Here is a 15,093-nt window from a genome sequence, read left to right as displayed (position 1 = left end):
AAACATTAGAAAATAGTTCGCGACCAGTGCCGTTGCTGCAGGGGATTGTGGGAGCCACCGCGTCCCCCTCGCTTGGAGAGTTGTCCGCTGGTTCTCAGCTTGAAGATTCTACAGTCCTTATTGATCCTTTTTCTTGGCGTTACCATTTTTTGAAGCAAAGTTAACCTAGTTTTCTAGTTGATCTTTCTTTTTGGCCATCTTTAAAAAAAAAAATTTTTTTTAATCTATAAACTAGACAAGAGATAGTTCTACAATGTCCAAGTCATTCCAGCAGTCATCTCTCGGTAGGGACTTGCAGGGTCATGGGCGTGACCTGTCTGCAGCAGGAATAGGCCTTCTTGCTGCTGCTACCCAGTCTTTAAGTATGCCAGCATCTCTTGGAAGGATGAACCAGGGTACTGCACGCCTTGCTAGTTTAATGAATCTTGGAATGAGTTCTTCATTGAATCAACAAGGAGCTCATAGTACACTGTCTTCTGCTAGTACTTCTTCCCATAATTTGCAGTCTATATTTAACATTGGAAGTAGAGGTCCGCTCCCTTTGTCTTCTCAACACCTTGGAGATGCAGACCAGGCCAGTAACATTTTGGCCAGCTTTGGTCTGTCTGCTAGAGACTTAGATGAACTGAGTCGTTATCTAGAGGACAAGATTACTCCTGAGAATTTGCCCCAGATCCTTCTGCAGCTTAAAAGGAGGAGAACTAAAGAAGGCCCTACATTGAGTTATGGTAGAGAATGGCAGATCTGCTACACGGGAGCCACCATACAGAGTACCTAGGGACGATTGGGAAGAAAAAAGGCACTTTAGAAGAGATAGTTTTGATGATCGTGGTCCTAGTCTCAACCCAGTGCTTGATTATGACCATGGAAGTCATTCTCAAGAATCTGGTTATTATGACAGAATGGATTATGAAGATGACAGATTAAGAGATGGAGAAAGATGTAGGGATGATTCTTTTTTTGGTGAGACATCGCATAACTATCATAAATTTGACAGTGAGTATGAGAGAATGGGACGTGGTCCTGGCTCCTTACAAGAGACGTCTCTCTTTGAGAAAAAGAGGGGCGCTCCTCCAAGTAGCAATATTGAAGACTTCCATGGACTCTTACCGAAGGGTTATCCCCATCTGTGCTCTATATGTGATTTTCCAGTTCATTCTAATAAGGAGTGGAGTCAACATATCAATGGAGCAAGTCACAGTCGTCGATGCCAGCTTCTTCTTGAAATCTACCCAGAATGGAATCCTAACACTGATACAGGACATACAATGGGTGATCCATTCATGTTGCAGCAGTCTACAAACCCAGCACCAGGAATTCTGGGACCTCCACCCCCATCATTTCATCTTGGGGGACCAGCAGTTGGACCAAGAGGAAATCTGGGTGCTGGAAATGGAAACCTGCAAGGACCAAGACACATGCAGAAAGGCAGAGTGGAAACTAGCCGAGTTGTTCACATCATGGATTTCCAGCGAGGGAAAAACTTGAGATATCAACTATTACAACTGGTGGAACCATTTGGAGTTATTTCAAATCATCTTATTCTAAATAAAATTAATGAGGCATTTATTGAAATGGCAACCACAGAAGATGCTCAGGCTGCAGTGGATTATTACACAACCACCCCAGCATTAGTATTTGGCAAGCCAGTGAGAGTGCATTTATCCCAGAAGTACAAGAGAATAAAGAAACCTGAGGGTAAGCCAGACCAGAAGTTTGATCAAAAACAAGAGCTTGGACGAGTGATACATCTCAGCAACTTACCTCATTCTGGCTATTCTGACAGTGCTGTCCTCAAGCTTGCTGAGCCTTATGGGAAAATAAAGAATTATATACTGATGAGGATGAAAAGTCAGGCCTTTATTGAGATAGAGACCAGAGAAGATGCAATGGCAATGGTTGTCCACTGTTTGAAAAAGGCCCTTTGGTTTCAAGGGAGATGTGCAAAAGTTGACCTGTCTGAAAAATACAAAAAATTGGTACTCAGGATTCCCAACAGAGGCATTGACTTGCTCAAAAAAGATAAATCCCGGAAAAGATCTTACTCTCCAGATGGCAAAGAATCTCCAAGTGATAAGAAATCCAAAACTGATGGTTCTCAGAAGACTGAAAGTACTGCTGAAGGTAAAGAACAAGAAGAGAAGTCAGGTGAAGATGGTGAAAAAGATACAAAGGATGACCAGGCAGAACAAGAGCCTAACATGCTTCTTGAATCTGAAGATGAGCTACTTGTAGATGAAGAAGCAGCAGCAGCACTGCTAGAAAGTGGCAGTTCAGTGGGAGATGAAACAGATCTTGCTAATTTAGGGGATGTGGCATCTGATGGGAAAAAAGAACCTTCAGACAAAGCTGTGAAAAAAGATGCAAATGCTAGTGCTTCTGGAGCTGCAAAGAAAAAGCTTAAAAAGGTGGACAAGATCGAGGAACTTGACCAAGAAAATGAAGCAGCGTTGGAAAATGGAATTAAAAATGAGGAAAATACAGAGCCAGGTGCTGAATCTGCTGAGAATGCTGATGTTCCCAACAAAGATACAAGTGAAAATGCAGATGGCCAAAGTGATGAAAACAAGGAGGACTATACAATCCCAGATGAGTATTGAATTGGACCATATCAACCCAATGTTCCTGTTGGTATAGACTATGTGATACCTAAAACAGGGTTTTACTGTAAGCTGTGTTCACTCTTTTATACAAATGAAGCAGTTGCAAAGAATACTCATTGCAGCAGCCTTCCTCATTATCAGAAATTAAAGAAATTTCTGAATAAATTGGCAGAAGAACGCAGGCAGAAGAAGGAAGTTTGAGATGTGCAAGAAGCTTAATGATTTCAAAGAAAATAATGGTTCTTTGTTTTTAAATGTTAACCTTTTTTAAATACAATACTGATAGTTAGAAGAAAACTATTGTACTCTTTTGTTTTAGTGGAAAATAATAGATAATAGATGTCTGTTCATGTGTTAAGTGTTATAGCAAAAATACATATACGGTTAAGTTATGAAGAATTGTTTTTGTTTTATCAAAATAGTAACAGACAGAAATACTTTGTAGAGACTGACTTCGTATGCTAAAGACACTTGCACCACTAAGAAAGATATGTAGAAGCATTCAGAGAAATGAAATTTAGTAGTTCCAAGCTTCAGAGATATGTCAAAACTTTTGATTCCATTCAATAAAGAACAAAACCAATTGTATTTTTATTACTTTCATCTAAAACATTCCACATTTTAATCTGAGCCTTGCAGACTTTTCATTTGGAGTTTGAAGCATTTTTGGTTTTGTTTCATTTATGGAGAACTTCACTAATGTGCGATTGGTAATTAAAATGCAGGCGCAGTTTTCTTTCAATGTCATGTTGTTATTTAGGTAATAAGACATATTAAGTAATTGGCTTTATATTTTGTAATTTTTTCCCCTAAGTTCCTGCTAGATTTCGTATTCTAGAAGTTAATGTATTTTCAGTGAAATGTAAAAATATTCCCCTTCTCTTTGACCAGTGTTAATTTCTTGAGATCTTATTGCTTGTCACTTGAATCCTGTAGCTGTCATACATCATCTGGTATAAGCAACATTTGATTTTTGAAGTGTGTAGACCATCTCTTTGTATTTTCAAGATGTAATTTTACATTTCTGCATTTTAAAAAAAGTTTGGCCATAATCTTAGACGCACGCTTCGAATTCATATACTTGCATATGTGACCTTTGTGAACAGAAATTTGCATGTATAATCTGTGTTTACTTGTAACTTTCTGGTTATATTATATACTGCTTATATCTGTGGATTCAAGTTTCTTAAGTGAGTACCAATAAAAAACAAAAACCTAGGCCATGTTCATTGGTTATACATGTTTGAGGTGTTAACCAATATATTTGTCACAGTTGTGGTTTTTATTTACTGTTACACTTTCTTGCATGCTTTAACAAATTATTCCATTTTTAATCTAGAGTGTTCTAAAAACTGCTACTAAAAATCTGAGTTTAAAAAAAAAAACACCAAAAAAGAAAATAGTTTGCAACTCTCATGATGTCTGTCACCTTTTAAAAGCTTTCAAGTACTCCCCTCCCCTTTCAGTAAGTTATGTAAACCAGAAACCCAGGAAAGCAATGAAGTTGGCTGGTCTGGAAGATAATTCACATTCCCAGAGTGAAAAATACTGCTTATCCACTCTCATCTCCAGGCCACATGCTACATCACATTCACATTTCAATACTGACTCAGCCTATTACTTGCCTCTTTCATGTGGTTTCCTCCTCAAGATTCATCTCCTCAGAAAACTGAGTTTTGTACCAAATTTCTGAAACTCTGTCTTTCTACCTTGCCATAATAGATTTCCCTTGTTTATTTTACCACATGATATCTTATCAATGAAAACCAATACCCCCTGAAAGAGAACTGGTTTAAAGTCCTCTTTAAAGATATAAAGTATATAGATATAAAGTGGTGTATATCAAGTGTTTGTCTAAGGATATTTTCATGCAACAGAAGCTCTTTGAGTGTGGTCTGCAGTCAGAACCATCAGCATCATCTTGGTGGTTTAGTCGCTAAGTCATGCCTGATGGACTGTAGCCCGCCAGGCTCCTCTGTCCATGGGATTCTCCAGGCAAGAACACTGGAGTTGGTGGCCCTTTCCTCCTCCAGGGGATCTTCCCAACCCAGGGATTGAACCTGGGTCTCCTGCATTGCAGGTGGATTCTTTACCAACTGAGCTACAACCCAGCATCACCTTGAAAAAATGCAAACCTCCACACCTATATCCAGACCTACAAAATCTACATCTCCATTTTAACAAGATCCCAAAGTGATTCATATTGTCAGAATCACTTCCTAAGCCCAAGATGGAGCTATTCCCACCTCGGGGACTTTTGTCAATAAACCTGAACATAGCTAACTTCCTGGCCCCATAAATATTCTGCTTAGCCAAAAATGTAGGACATTCTGTTAGCCAATCATCAAATATCAAGCCAGCTCTGGGCTGTGTGCTGCTGCTGCTGCTAAGTCACTTCAGTTGTGTCCGACTCTGTGTGACCCCATAGACGGCAGCCCACCGGGCTCCCCTGTCCCTGGGATTCTCCAGGCAAGAACACTGGAGTGGGTTGCCATTTCCTTCTCCAATGCATGGAAGTGAATAGTGAAAGTGAAGTCGCTCAGTCATGTCTGACTCTGTGCGACCCCATAGACAGCAGCCCACCAGGCTCCTCCGTCCATGGGATTTTCCAGGCAAGAGTACTGGAAAATCCCATGGACGGAGGAGCCTTGCTTATTCCTTCTTACCCACAACAAGGTTGACTGTATGGCTCCAACCAATTAGATACTTTCTATCGTTCTCTTCTTGTTCTTCATTCTTTATCCTAAGAAACCTTCCTGTCCTGTCTTCTGCCCCATTTTGTTATAATCTCTGGATGGAGATTGTCCATTTTATGAAGTGTTAGTTTGTTTTTATCACCTCAATTGTCTTCTTTCATTATTTTTTAATAGTCTATACTTCAAAATTTAAGAAGCAGAAGTTCTTGCACAGGCAAGGAATCTGGGCAGGGAGGAAATCAGAACCACCAGGGAGGGTGTTCTATATGCCCATCTAGCTCACACACTCATAGGATTCTGATTCTGCCATGTCCTATGAGACTGCCCTGGAAGGATTGGGTGGAAGACATGCTGGAGATATTTCTTCTGTTTTTCCTGGTGGGAAGAGTCCTAGGGTGTCATTTACCACTCTGTCTAGGGTAGACCACACAGAAGGTCAAATTCTGGAGAGACAATTATTTTCAAACAAGCTATTATAGCTTAGAACTCCAGTGCAGAAGGCGGTGCCTGACATAGAATGTGTATGTGAAGAGCAGCAAAATCACAGATGAAATGCAGAACCATTTCAACACCTTGAACAAAGCTTCTTGGTAGGATGACACGAGATCACCTCCCCTTGTAGTTTCCTTGCTTTGTGCAAGTCAAACCTTTGTTTGTGGAATTTGTAGTCTATCCCAAATACAAACCTCCACAAAAACAGAGTAGAGTTTGGTTGGGCGAGTAAATCAAAGCTGCTCACTGACATCATAGGGTATGTATTCTAAAATTTTGAGGGCTTGTTTAAGCCTAACTATATGGCATGGGAATGGTGAGAACTTCATAAATGCTGCTGACAGACTGACAAGATTCACTCACCACTGGCTTGGGTCTTTGTGACTCAGTTCAACCTCAAAGGAAAAGAATTCACAGACTTCGCCATTCATTCTAAGCTGGGCAGCCTTTGACAAATGCAGAGGGCTAGTTGCTTCTATGTCTGCGGATTGCATATTGCTTATTATTGGCATGACATTCCAGTACTGAAGAAGTACAAATAGTGATCCCTGAGGCTTCTTTAACCTTTTAAGAATATAGCAACTTAATGGTTCGCCTCATTACACTCCCCAGACCTTCCCCAGGATGACAGCCTGAATCAGAGGGTTCAGCTGCATCCCTCATCACTTTTTTTCACCATTTCCCAGCACAGCAAATGTCCTGCGAGCACAGACAGAAAACTCAAACAACCATTCCTCAGTGTTTGAGTCCTTCAAGTCCCTGGGCACATTTCCTAACTATTAAACCATGTGTGTGCTTTCAAAACCTGAACTTAATGAGATTTGCCCACCCTAGCTGGCCCTAGGACAAACCCTTCACTAGAAAATTCCTCTCTGTGGTTTTCCTATCACAAAGCAGGAGCACCAGTGCAAACATAAAAGCTCACAAATCTGAGATAAGGTACATAAAGATGAAAATGGTGCCAAAAGGCTGGAAAGGTTTCCTGAGATGACCACTGCTATCATATTTGGTATCAGATATGAAAGTCCCGCTAATGTGATCCCAGCTGCCATGCAGACTCACCAGGAGGCTTTACTATCCACAGCGCCCTACCCCAAACGCATGCTGCACCCCCACAAGCTGCCCCACAGTGAAGGCACACTAGTTTTATATGGTCATGTCCTCCATTCTACTCGCTAATTGTCTGTTCATCTGTGACGGCCCTGTTCCTTGCTCAAATAACCTCTCCTTCAACCCTCCCTGAACTGCAGCTTATTTTCTATCCTGCAAACGATAACTTTATACAAACCCTATTTTACAGCATATCACACTTACAGTGAGTTTGTACGTATGTCTCAACCCTAGAATGTACAATATTTCAGACCAAGAATAGCACCTTACGTATCCTATGGCCAGCTGAGAAAGTACTTGACTTTGTGGAAATAAGAAAACAAAGAGCAATTAATAGTTTTTAATGCCCCAAATTAGAGAGATTTTTAGGAAACATGTAAGACCCACTAACGTGCCTCCCCGTTTTGGAAAAAAAAAAATAACTATGGATAAAGTAAATGCAAAAATATAATGTAATGAAAAGTCTAATAACACAAATGAATGAAACCAGGACTCACTCTCCTGCAGAGTTTAAAAAGAGAACTACAGAAATTGCTCCCACTCAGCAGGAGTTAATTCTGTTTATCTAAACCGAAGCAATAATCCCATTAATCTGAATGACTGAGAAGCTTCTCAATCTTTATTGGGACCAATTTCATCACGTGGTTCCATAACCATATTATTGTGTTGAAAATGTTATTTAAATACTAATATGAGAACATGCCAAAGCAAGCCACAAGTGATATACTTGTATTACTTTTCAATTCAACAATGAAGTAATAAGTAAATAAAAGGAAATAAAATTAGGACCTAGAAAAACACCTTGAGGAGATAAAAGTTTATCTTTGAAAACCACCATTCTTTATATTAATTTCAAATATTTTTTCTGAGAAAAATCCATGCCATGTTATCTAGCTATGTGTGTTGAGAATGAAGTATTTTCTTTACATGGTTGCAGTAGACATTAGAGAAAATATTTTCAGTCTAAGAAGTACGTGACATGTCCTTTGGTAAACAGGGACATAGATGAAGGAAACTATTCATCTCTAATGTGCTTTAACTTCTAAGTAAACAGTCACAAGAGCATCAGAGAAAAAGTTCTCCTTTTCAGGAAAAATATGATTCTAGAATATTTGAAAATGTTTCTGGCAAAAGCATGACAAGAAGGGCCAAACACAGGATGCTGAGTTTTAGACATTCTTATTTTTTTTTTCATACCTAAAAAAATCCAGATTTTCTACCCTTATAGAAGTTTCCTCCCTGACATACCTAATGTACATAACCATTTTCCTCACTCAAATTATTTATATACTGGACTGATATAATCCTCTGGAAGGGGTCAAGTTCAAAGGTCAAGAGTTCAGGCTCCATATCCCAGCTCTCCCACTTGAATAAATTTGGACAAGTATTGATGGTTTCACTTCTCTGTCTCATTTTCTTAATCTATAAAATGAAGCTGATTAAAAAACATACCATGTTTTCACTGGGAGATAAGAGTTTTCACATTTTAACCTTTCTGAAATAAGGAGCTATCTTACAATGGCTTCCGGACTAAACAGAATTAAAGTTCTGCCAGAGAGGGCATTCCATGCTCCTGACAGGAGCTACCCTCCCTCCACCAGTGCAGAGGAACCAGACAAGTCTTCCTTCTTTACTCTTCTGGGTGAGGAATTTCTTTCATTTATTGTTATCCAGAAGGTGGAGATCCAAGATTTACCTGAAGGTCTCCTATTTTGTGATTTCAACATTGATGATATGATGAACTATCTTGGAGAGCAGACAGGAGAAATACATGAGAAAATGCACAGAGAGAGCTCCAGAGCAACACGTGGTCGGTGATCATTAGCATCAAAATCTGCTGACTATCACCTCTGTCATACTATCAATATCCGTTTGTCACAAATAGATCAGCATGTTAATTACTTAATCCTCTTAATGTTGAAAACGTGTCAAAGTGAAGAAAGCCATTTGAAATAGCCCAGCTAAAAAGGGCTCTTTGAAATAGCCCTTGTGCATGGCTCAGGGGGCCATGGCCTATGGCTAGCTATGGCCTCAACCGAACAAGACTCACTCAGCCCATGTTTCAGATATGATCTTGCCGAATGTTTCAAATCCCTCTTCTGGTTAAGACTGGCTACACAGCAAGTGTTCCCTTTTCTGTTAATGGAAAAAGGGATTTAATCTCACAGAGTTCCTTCTTGTTGTTCAGTTGCTAAGCCATGTCTGACTCTTTGTGACCCCATGGACTGCAACATGCCAGGCTTCCCAGACCTCTACTATCTCCCAGAGTTTGCTCAGATTCATGTGCATTGAGTCAATGATGCCATCCAACCATCTTATCCTGTGTCACCCACTTCTCCTGCCCTCAATCGTTCCCAGTATCAGGGTCTTTTCCAATGAGTTGGCTCTTCACATCAGGTAGCCAAAGTATTGGAGCTTCAGCATCAGTCCTGCCAATGAATATTCAGGGCTGATTTCCTTTAGGATTGACTGGTTTGATCTCCTTGCTGTCCCAAGAACTCTCAAGTCTTCTCCAGCACCACAGTTCAAAAGCATCAATTCTTCAGTGCTCAGTCGTCTTTCTTTACACGTTCGAAATGGACTCCCCGGAGTTCTATGCTGCTGCATCAGCAGGGCAGGTAATTCTCTTGGCATCCCACAGACTAGCCTGAAGGTCATGCTACTCTGCTAATTCAGTAAAACATAATTACACAGCAAAGAGCTGCTTCCTTTCTAATTCCTCTCTCTGACACACAAAGTTCCTGCAATTTAAACTGTTTAAATGCCAGGGTGTCCACGCACTTACTCGGTGAGAATGTCCACATGTACTCCAAGGGCTCTGGACTTGGACTCTAGACCAGAAAAGGAGCTTGTTGATGGGCTCAGTGTACAGCCAATGTCAACAATCTCTCTCCCTTTCCTGGTTCCAAGTCCTTTTTCTCTGATGCTGAAGTATGAGAGAAGCGGATGAGCGATGGCACATCATGCAGCCCTTTCAGTAAGGCTTCACTACACACCTCCAGGGGCACTTTTCACATCACAATCTGTGTGAGCGGTGCCCCCAGGAATTATCCAGGCCGCAATCCGTGAGACCACAAATGGCGGCTCCGGGACCAGTAACTGAAATCAAGGCAAAGTTCTCAGAATTTATTTATAATCAAAACATTCATTTTGATTCATTTGATAATGCCACAACTGACAAAACATCATGCCTTAAAGAACAGATAGCTTACAACTATTCAACTAGGATTTTATAATTATTGGCCTTATCGAAATCTATCACTTATCTATACCGCAAATAATCTAATGGATAACATACACGAGGCATGCAGCACTTACAAAACCATCTCTTCATCCAGCAAACCCACTCCTTGGCCTATATCCAGAAGAAACTATAATTCAAAAAGATACATGCACCCCAGTGGTCACAGCAACACTATTTACAACAGCAAAGATATGGAAGCAAACTAAATGTCCATCAATAGATAACTGTATAAAGAAGATGTAGTATATTTATAAAAGGGAACACTATTGAACCATAAAAAGGAATGAAATAATGTCATTTGCAGCAACATGGACCTAGAGGTTATCATAGAAGTGAAGTCAGACAGAAAAAGACAAATATACGATATAACTTATATGTGGAATCTAAAAATATATACAAAGTCACTTACAAAATAGAAACTCATAGACATAGGGAACGAACTTATGGTTACCCAAAGAGAAGTGGGGGGAGATAATTTAGAACTTTGGGATTAACAGATACAAACTACTGTATCTATATTTATTTTACTATAAAATAAACAAGCACCTACTATATAGCACAGGGAACTACATTCAATATCTTGTAATAAACCGTAATAGAAAAAATACAAATATATATATATATATATATATGAATCACTTTGTTGTATGCCAGAAACTAAAAACACTGTAAATTAATCAAACTTCAACTTTAAAAATTTTTAAAAATTAAAAATAATCTATCTTTTTATTTACAAGCCCCAAACTGGTACTGACTTAAGTGGTACAAAATACCAGAGGGTTCCTTAGGCCTCCAGTTTATCCCCCAAGTCTATCTCTTCTCAAAAATCTCCATAGGAGATCTTCACATTCCATGGTTACCCATTCCAATAAGTCACAGTTCTTAAGGTCACAATTTCTTCCTGTTCTTAACAAAAATCCATCCTTTTACAACTGAAGGCATTTTTGACAGTGAATCCTTGAGAGGTAAGGAGAGTTCTTTTTGTCATCAGTAGTTCATAATTCCAAACTGTAAGTCCTCCCTAAAGAAATCTGGTATTTTGAAATATCTCCTGCCCCAAATAAGAATTTCCAGCACCACCACATGGCTATGTTTTCTGTATCTATAATCCTAAATCAGATTCAGCCTTTCAAAGTTATGATAAAGTTAGAAATACTGCTCAAGTATAATGAAATTTTGTCCATCAGCACTGGCTATTCAACCTATACAGAATTTTGCTTTTTCATTTTCAAACTTTTTATTTTATATTGGAGTATAGTTGATTAACAATGTTGTATTAGTTTCAGGCCTACAACAAAGTGACTCAGTTATATAAACCTGTATCTATTCCTTTTCAAATTCTTTTCCCATTTAGGTTTTTACATAATATTAAGCAGAGCTCCCTGTGCTGTACACAATAGGTCTTTGTTGGTTATCCAGTTTAAATACAGCAGTGTATACATGTCACTCCCTAACTATCCCTGCTATGTTCCCACTGGTAACCATAAGTTTGTTCTCCAAGTCTGTGAATCTAAGAAATTATTATTTCTCTAGATCATTTGATATTTGATTCATTTTTTAAACAGCCTTTATTTAATGCTCTCCCACCCTCAGTCTCCATGGATTTGGACGAATAAAGTCTGTACTACCTCATTAACCTTCTTCATTATCATACTACAAAGAGCAGAAAGGGGGCACTTGTTCCTTTTGGGGCAGAACAAGCAGGCACCTATACCAGGGTAGGAGCAGCCCCCAGGGCCCAGAGAGGGGTTGTTAGAGCCTGACCAGAGCCAGAAGGTTTCCCCACATTGGGGCAGCCCATTTGGAGCGTTAGAGCTAAGAAGTGGGAAGATCTGCTGGATGGTGAGGAAGAGCCTGAGAAGTGTAAACAGTGTCCACCCTGGGAGATGAGCCCACCCATGAGGAGCATCTGAACTACCACAGGGAGGAGAGGAGGGATCCACACAGGGACAGCCTGGGACAGCTATCAGATGTGAGCAGGGTAACAAGGACTTCCTTGGGATGGGGCCTGGGGGAGAAATGTGGCATGAGGTGCTGGAGCCCAAGCAGGGGAGGAGGCTCTCAATGTGGGAGAGGAAATGACAGAGGTGACAGTAAATCAGCTATTACAGGGAGAGAGCAGAGAATAACTAGATGAGGAGAGTGAATGTAGTCTTCTCACTACTGATGAAGTAGGTTACAAATGCAGTAAGTAAAGCAGAATGGCCCTGTGACATCGTTGTATTGAGTAAGAATTGGAGGTATGGTGTAAACTTGTATTATTCAATAAATGGACAGATAGAGAGACATAAATAGTTGTTTGAATATGTGTGGTTTAGGGTTAGGGTATATATATATATATATATATATACATACACACACACACATCTGAGTATACACAGATACACATTTTTCCTATGACTAGTAGCATCAATATGACAAGAGCAGTGAGCACACTCATTGCCCATATCTGGGCTCCTGAATGCCATCCTCCAGGGAAAAGAAGCAGGGCTGCTTGAAGAACAATCTGAATCCAGGTCTGGGGAGAAGAAATGTAAGATGATCCTGGAACATCTGTTTAGAGCAAAGTACTCAAAGCACGACAGGGATATATGCCAAAGTGTGAAGCAGCTTCTACTGCCAAATCAGGAAAACTTAAGTATCAAAATAACGATGGTGATGGATTATCACTCATTGAGTATAATAGGAAACTATAAATCCATGAATGAATAAATTAAATGTCTGGTGATGAATGAGACATTTAGTTTCAAAGTAGCTCTCCTAAAAACAGTCATTAATTATGAAGGGAGAAAGTAATTTTGCAGTGGAGAAGCCTGGAAGGTGCCACCTTTATCAAGTAATCCAAGTGAAGATTCTCAGTACTAAGATATGTCAAAATTGTGTGCCACCAAGACGCACTGAAAAGAGCACAGAATCACACCTGCAATATCCCTGAAACATGCATAATCTGAATCACAAAGTAACAAACAAACCCATATTGAAGGGCATTCTACAAAATAAATGGCCTGCAGTCTTTAAAAATATCAAGGTCATAAAAGTCAAGGAAATCAGAGAAACTGCTTCACAGTAGGAGAGACTAAAGAGATATGACAACTAGATATAACACATGACTCTGAACTGGATATCTTCTATCAAAGATATAATTGAGATAATTCACAAAACTGAGGGCTAGATAATAATGTATAAATATTAACTTCCTCCATTTGATTATTATTCTGTGGTTACATACAAGATAGTCTTTGTTGGAAATACACACTGGAGTATTGAGAGAATGTGGCGTGGCATATTACCTTTAAACAGTTCAGGAATAAAATTCTTTGTACTGTACTTTCTGTTTTTCTTTAAGTTATGTGATGATTTCAAAAAATTTAAATGTATTTAAAAATCAACTAGATATACAGGATGGATAAACAAGGTCCTACTCTATAGGACAAGGAATTATATTCACTATCCTGTGATAAATCATTATAGAAAAGAAGATGAATGAATATATATAACTTTGCTGTAAAGCAGAAATTAACATTGTGAATCAACTATACTTCAATATAGATTTAAAAAATTCAACCAGATATAAAGAATACAGGGAAAAATCAGTAAACTTTGAAAACATCGTATACTAGATAACTGAATCAATGTTAAATTTCCTGAATTTGATATTTTTGCCATAATAATAAAAGAATGTGCTTGTTCTAAGAAGATGAATGCTAAAGTATTCTGATGTTAAGTATCACGATGTCTAGAATTTACTCTCAAATGGTTTAGAAAAAATATGAATAATAAAAAGGCAGGTATATGTACACACAGAGCATGTGTGTGACAATGTTAATAATTGGTAAGTCTAGGTGAAGAATACAAGGGAACTCCTTGTACTCTTCAGGAATTTTGAGGGTTTTTTCAAAATAACTTTTAGAATAAAACAAAGTAAAAATAACTTGGACCATGGTTTCCGATCTTAGCTGCATATCTAAATCACCAAGGGAACTTCACAAAGGAAAGATTCCTGACATACACCCCAGTTTTACAAATCAAATACAGGAAGCTTGGGGATGGTGCACTGGGATGACCCAGAGGGATGGTATGGGGAGGGAGGTGGGAGGGGGGTTCAGGATGGGGAACACGTGTACACCCATGGCAGATGCATGTTGATGTATGGCAAAACCAATACAATATTGTAAAGTAAAAAAAATAAATAAATTAAAAAAAAAATCTCAGAGTTCTGCCTGGAAAGATTTCAAAGTTTTCAGGGGTTTGAAAGTGTCTCGTCAATGAACAGCATCTGGGACCCACTAATCTATTCTGTCCCCCTCATTTTACAAATGAAGAAACGGAGGCCCCAAAAGGTAAAGGGTCTTACTTAAGGTCACAACATTGGGTAGTGGCAGAAAGACGACCAGAATCTAGCTCTCCTGACTCCCAGTTCAGTGTTCTCTGAGCACAATTCATAAATGGTTGACTCTCAGTAGGATTGTTTTTTTAAAAAAAATCTTGATCTTCAAAGCTTTCTCAACTTAAAATGCCATTCCTTTTGACCCTAAAGCTTCCCACAGTGCTGTGCAATGCAGCTGTGACCGCCCTGGAGCACAGGGCTAAACTGGAGACCTGGTCTTTGAAAACACAGATACTGGCTTGTAATCATCCTTTCAAGTCAAAAAGTCAAATCTCTGAATGCTTACTGGAGTTTACGGGTTTCAACCCTAAAGGAAATAAAAGCAGGTAGAAGAGAAAACTGAGGGAAGCAGGTAGAGAGTCTTGTTGGAGATAATTTCTGATGAAGTCTCAATGAGCTTGACTGAAGCATCGCCCCTCCCCCATCTCTAGAATGCAGAAGCAGTTCTGAAAAACCAAGAAATCCTATGGGTTTACACTGGTACTATACAGTGAAATCTCTGTGTATTTCCTACCAAACATCTCTGCTTAAAAGAAAAAGGAAAAGGATAAATTATAAAAG

At 39.2% G+C, this 15,093-nt stretch overlaps 1 pseudogene; it reads left to right on the top strand.

The window, feature by feature from the left end:
* Positions 1–238: 238 nt before the first annotated feature.
* LOC783390 (matrin 3 pseudogene) lies at positions 239–3,821 on the top strand (annotated as a pseudogene).
* The last annotated feature ends 11,272 nt before the right edge of the window (positions 3,822–15,093 follow it).

Source organism: Bos taurus, chromosome 17, assembly GCF_002263795.3.
Source record: "Bos taurus isolate L1 Dominette 01449 registration number 42190680 breed Hereford chromosome 17, ARS-UCD2.0, whole genome shotgun sequence".
In the NCBI taxonomy this organism is placed as follows: Eukaryota; Metazoa; Chordata; class Mammalia; order Artiodactyla; family Bovidae; genus Bos; species Bos taurus.
This window is presented reverse-complemented; position numbering and strand designations above follow the sequence as displayed.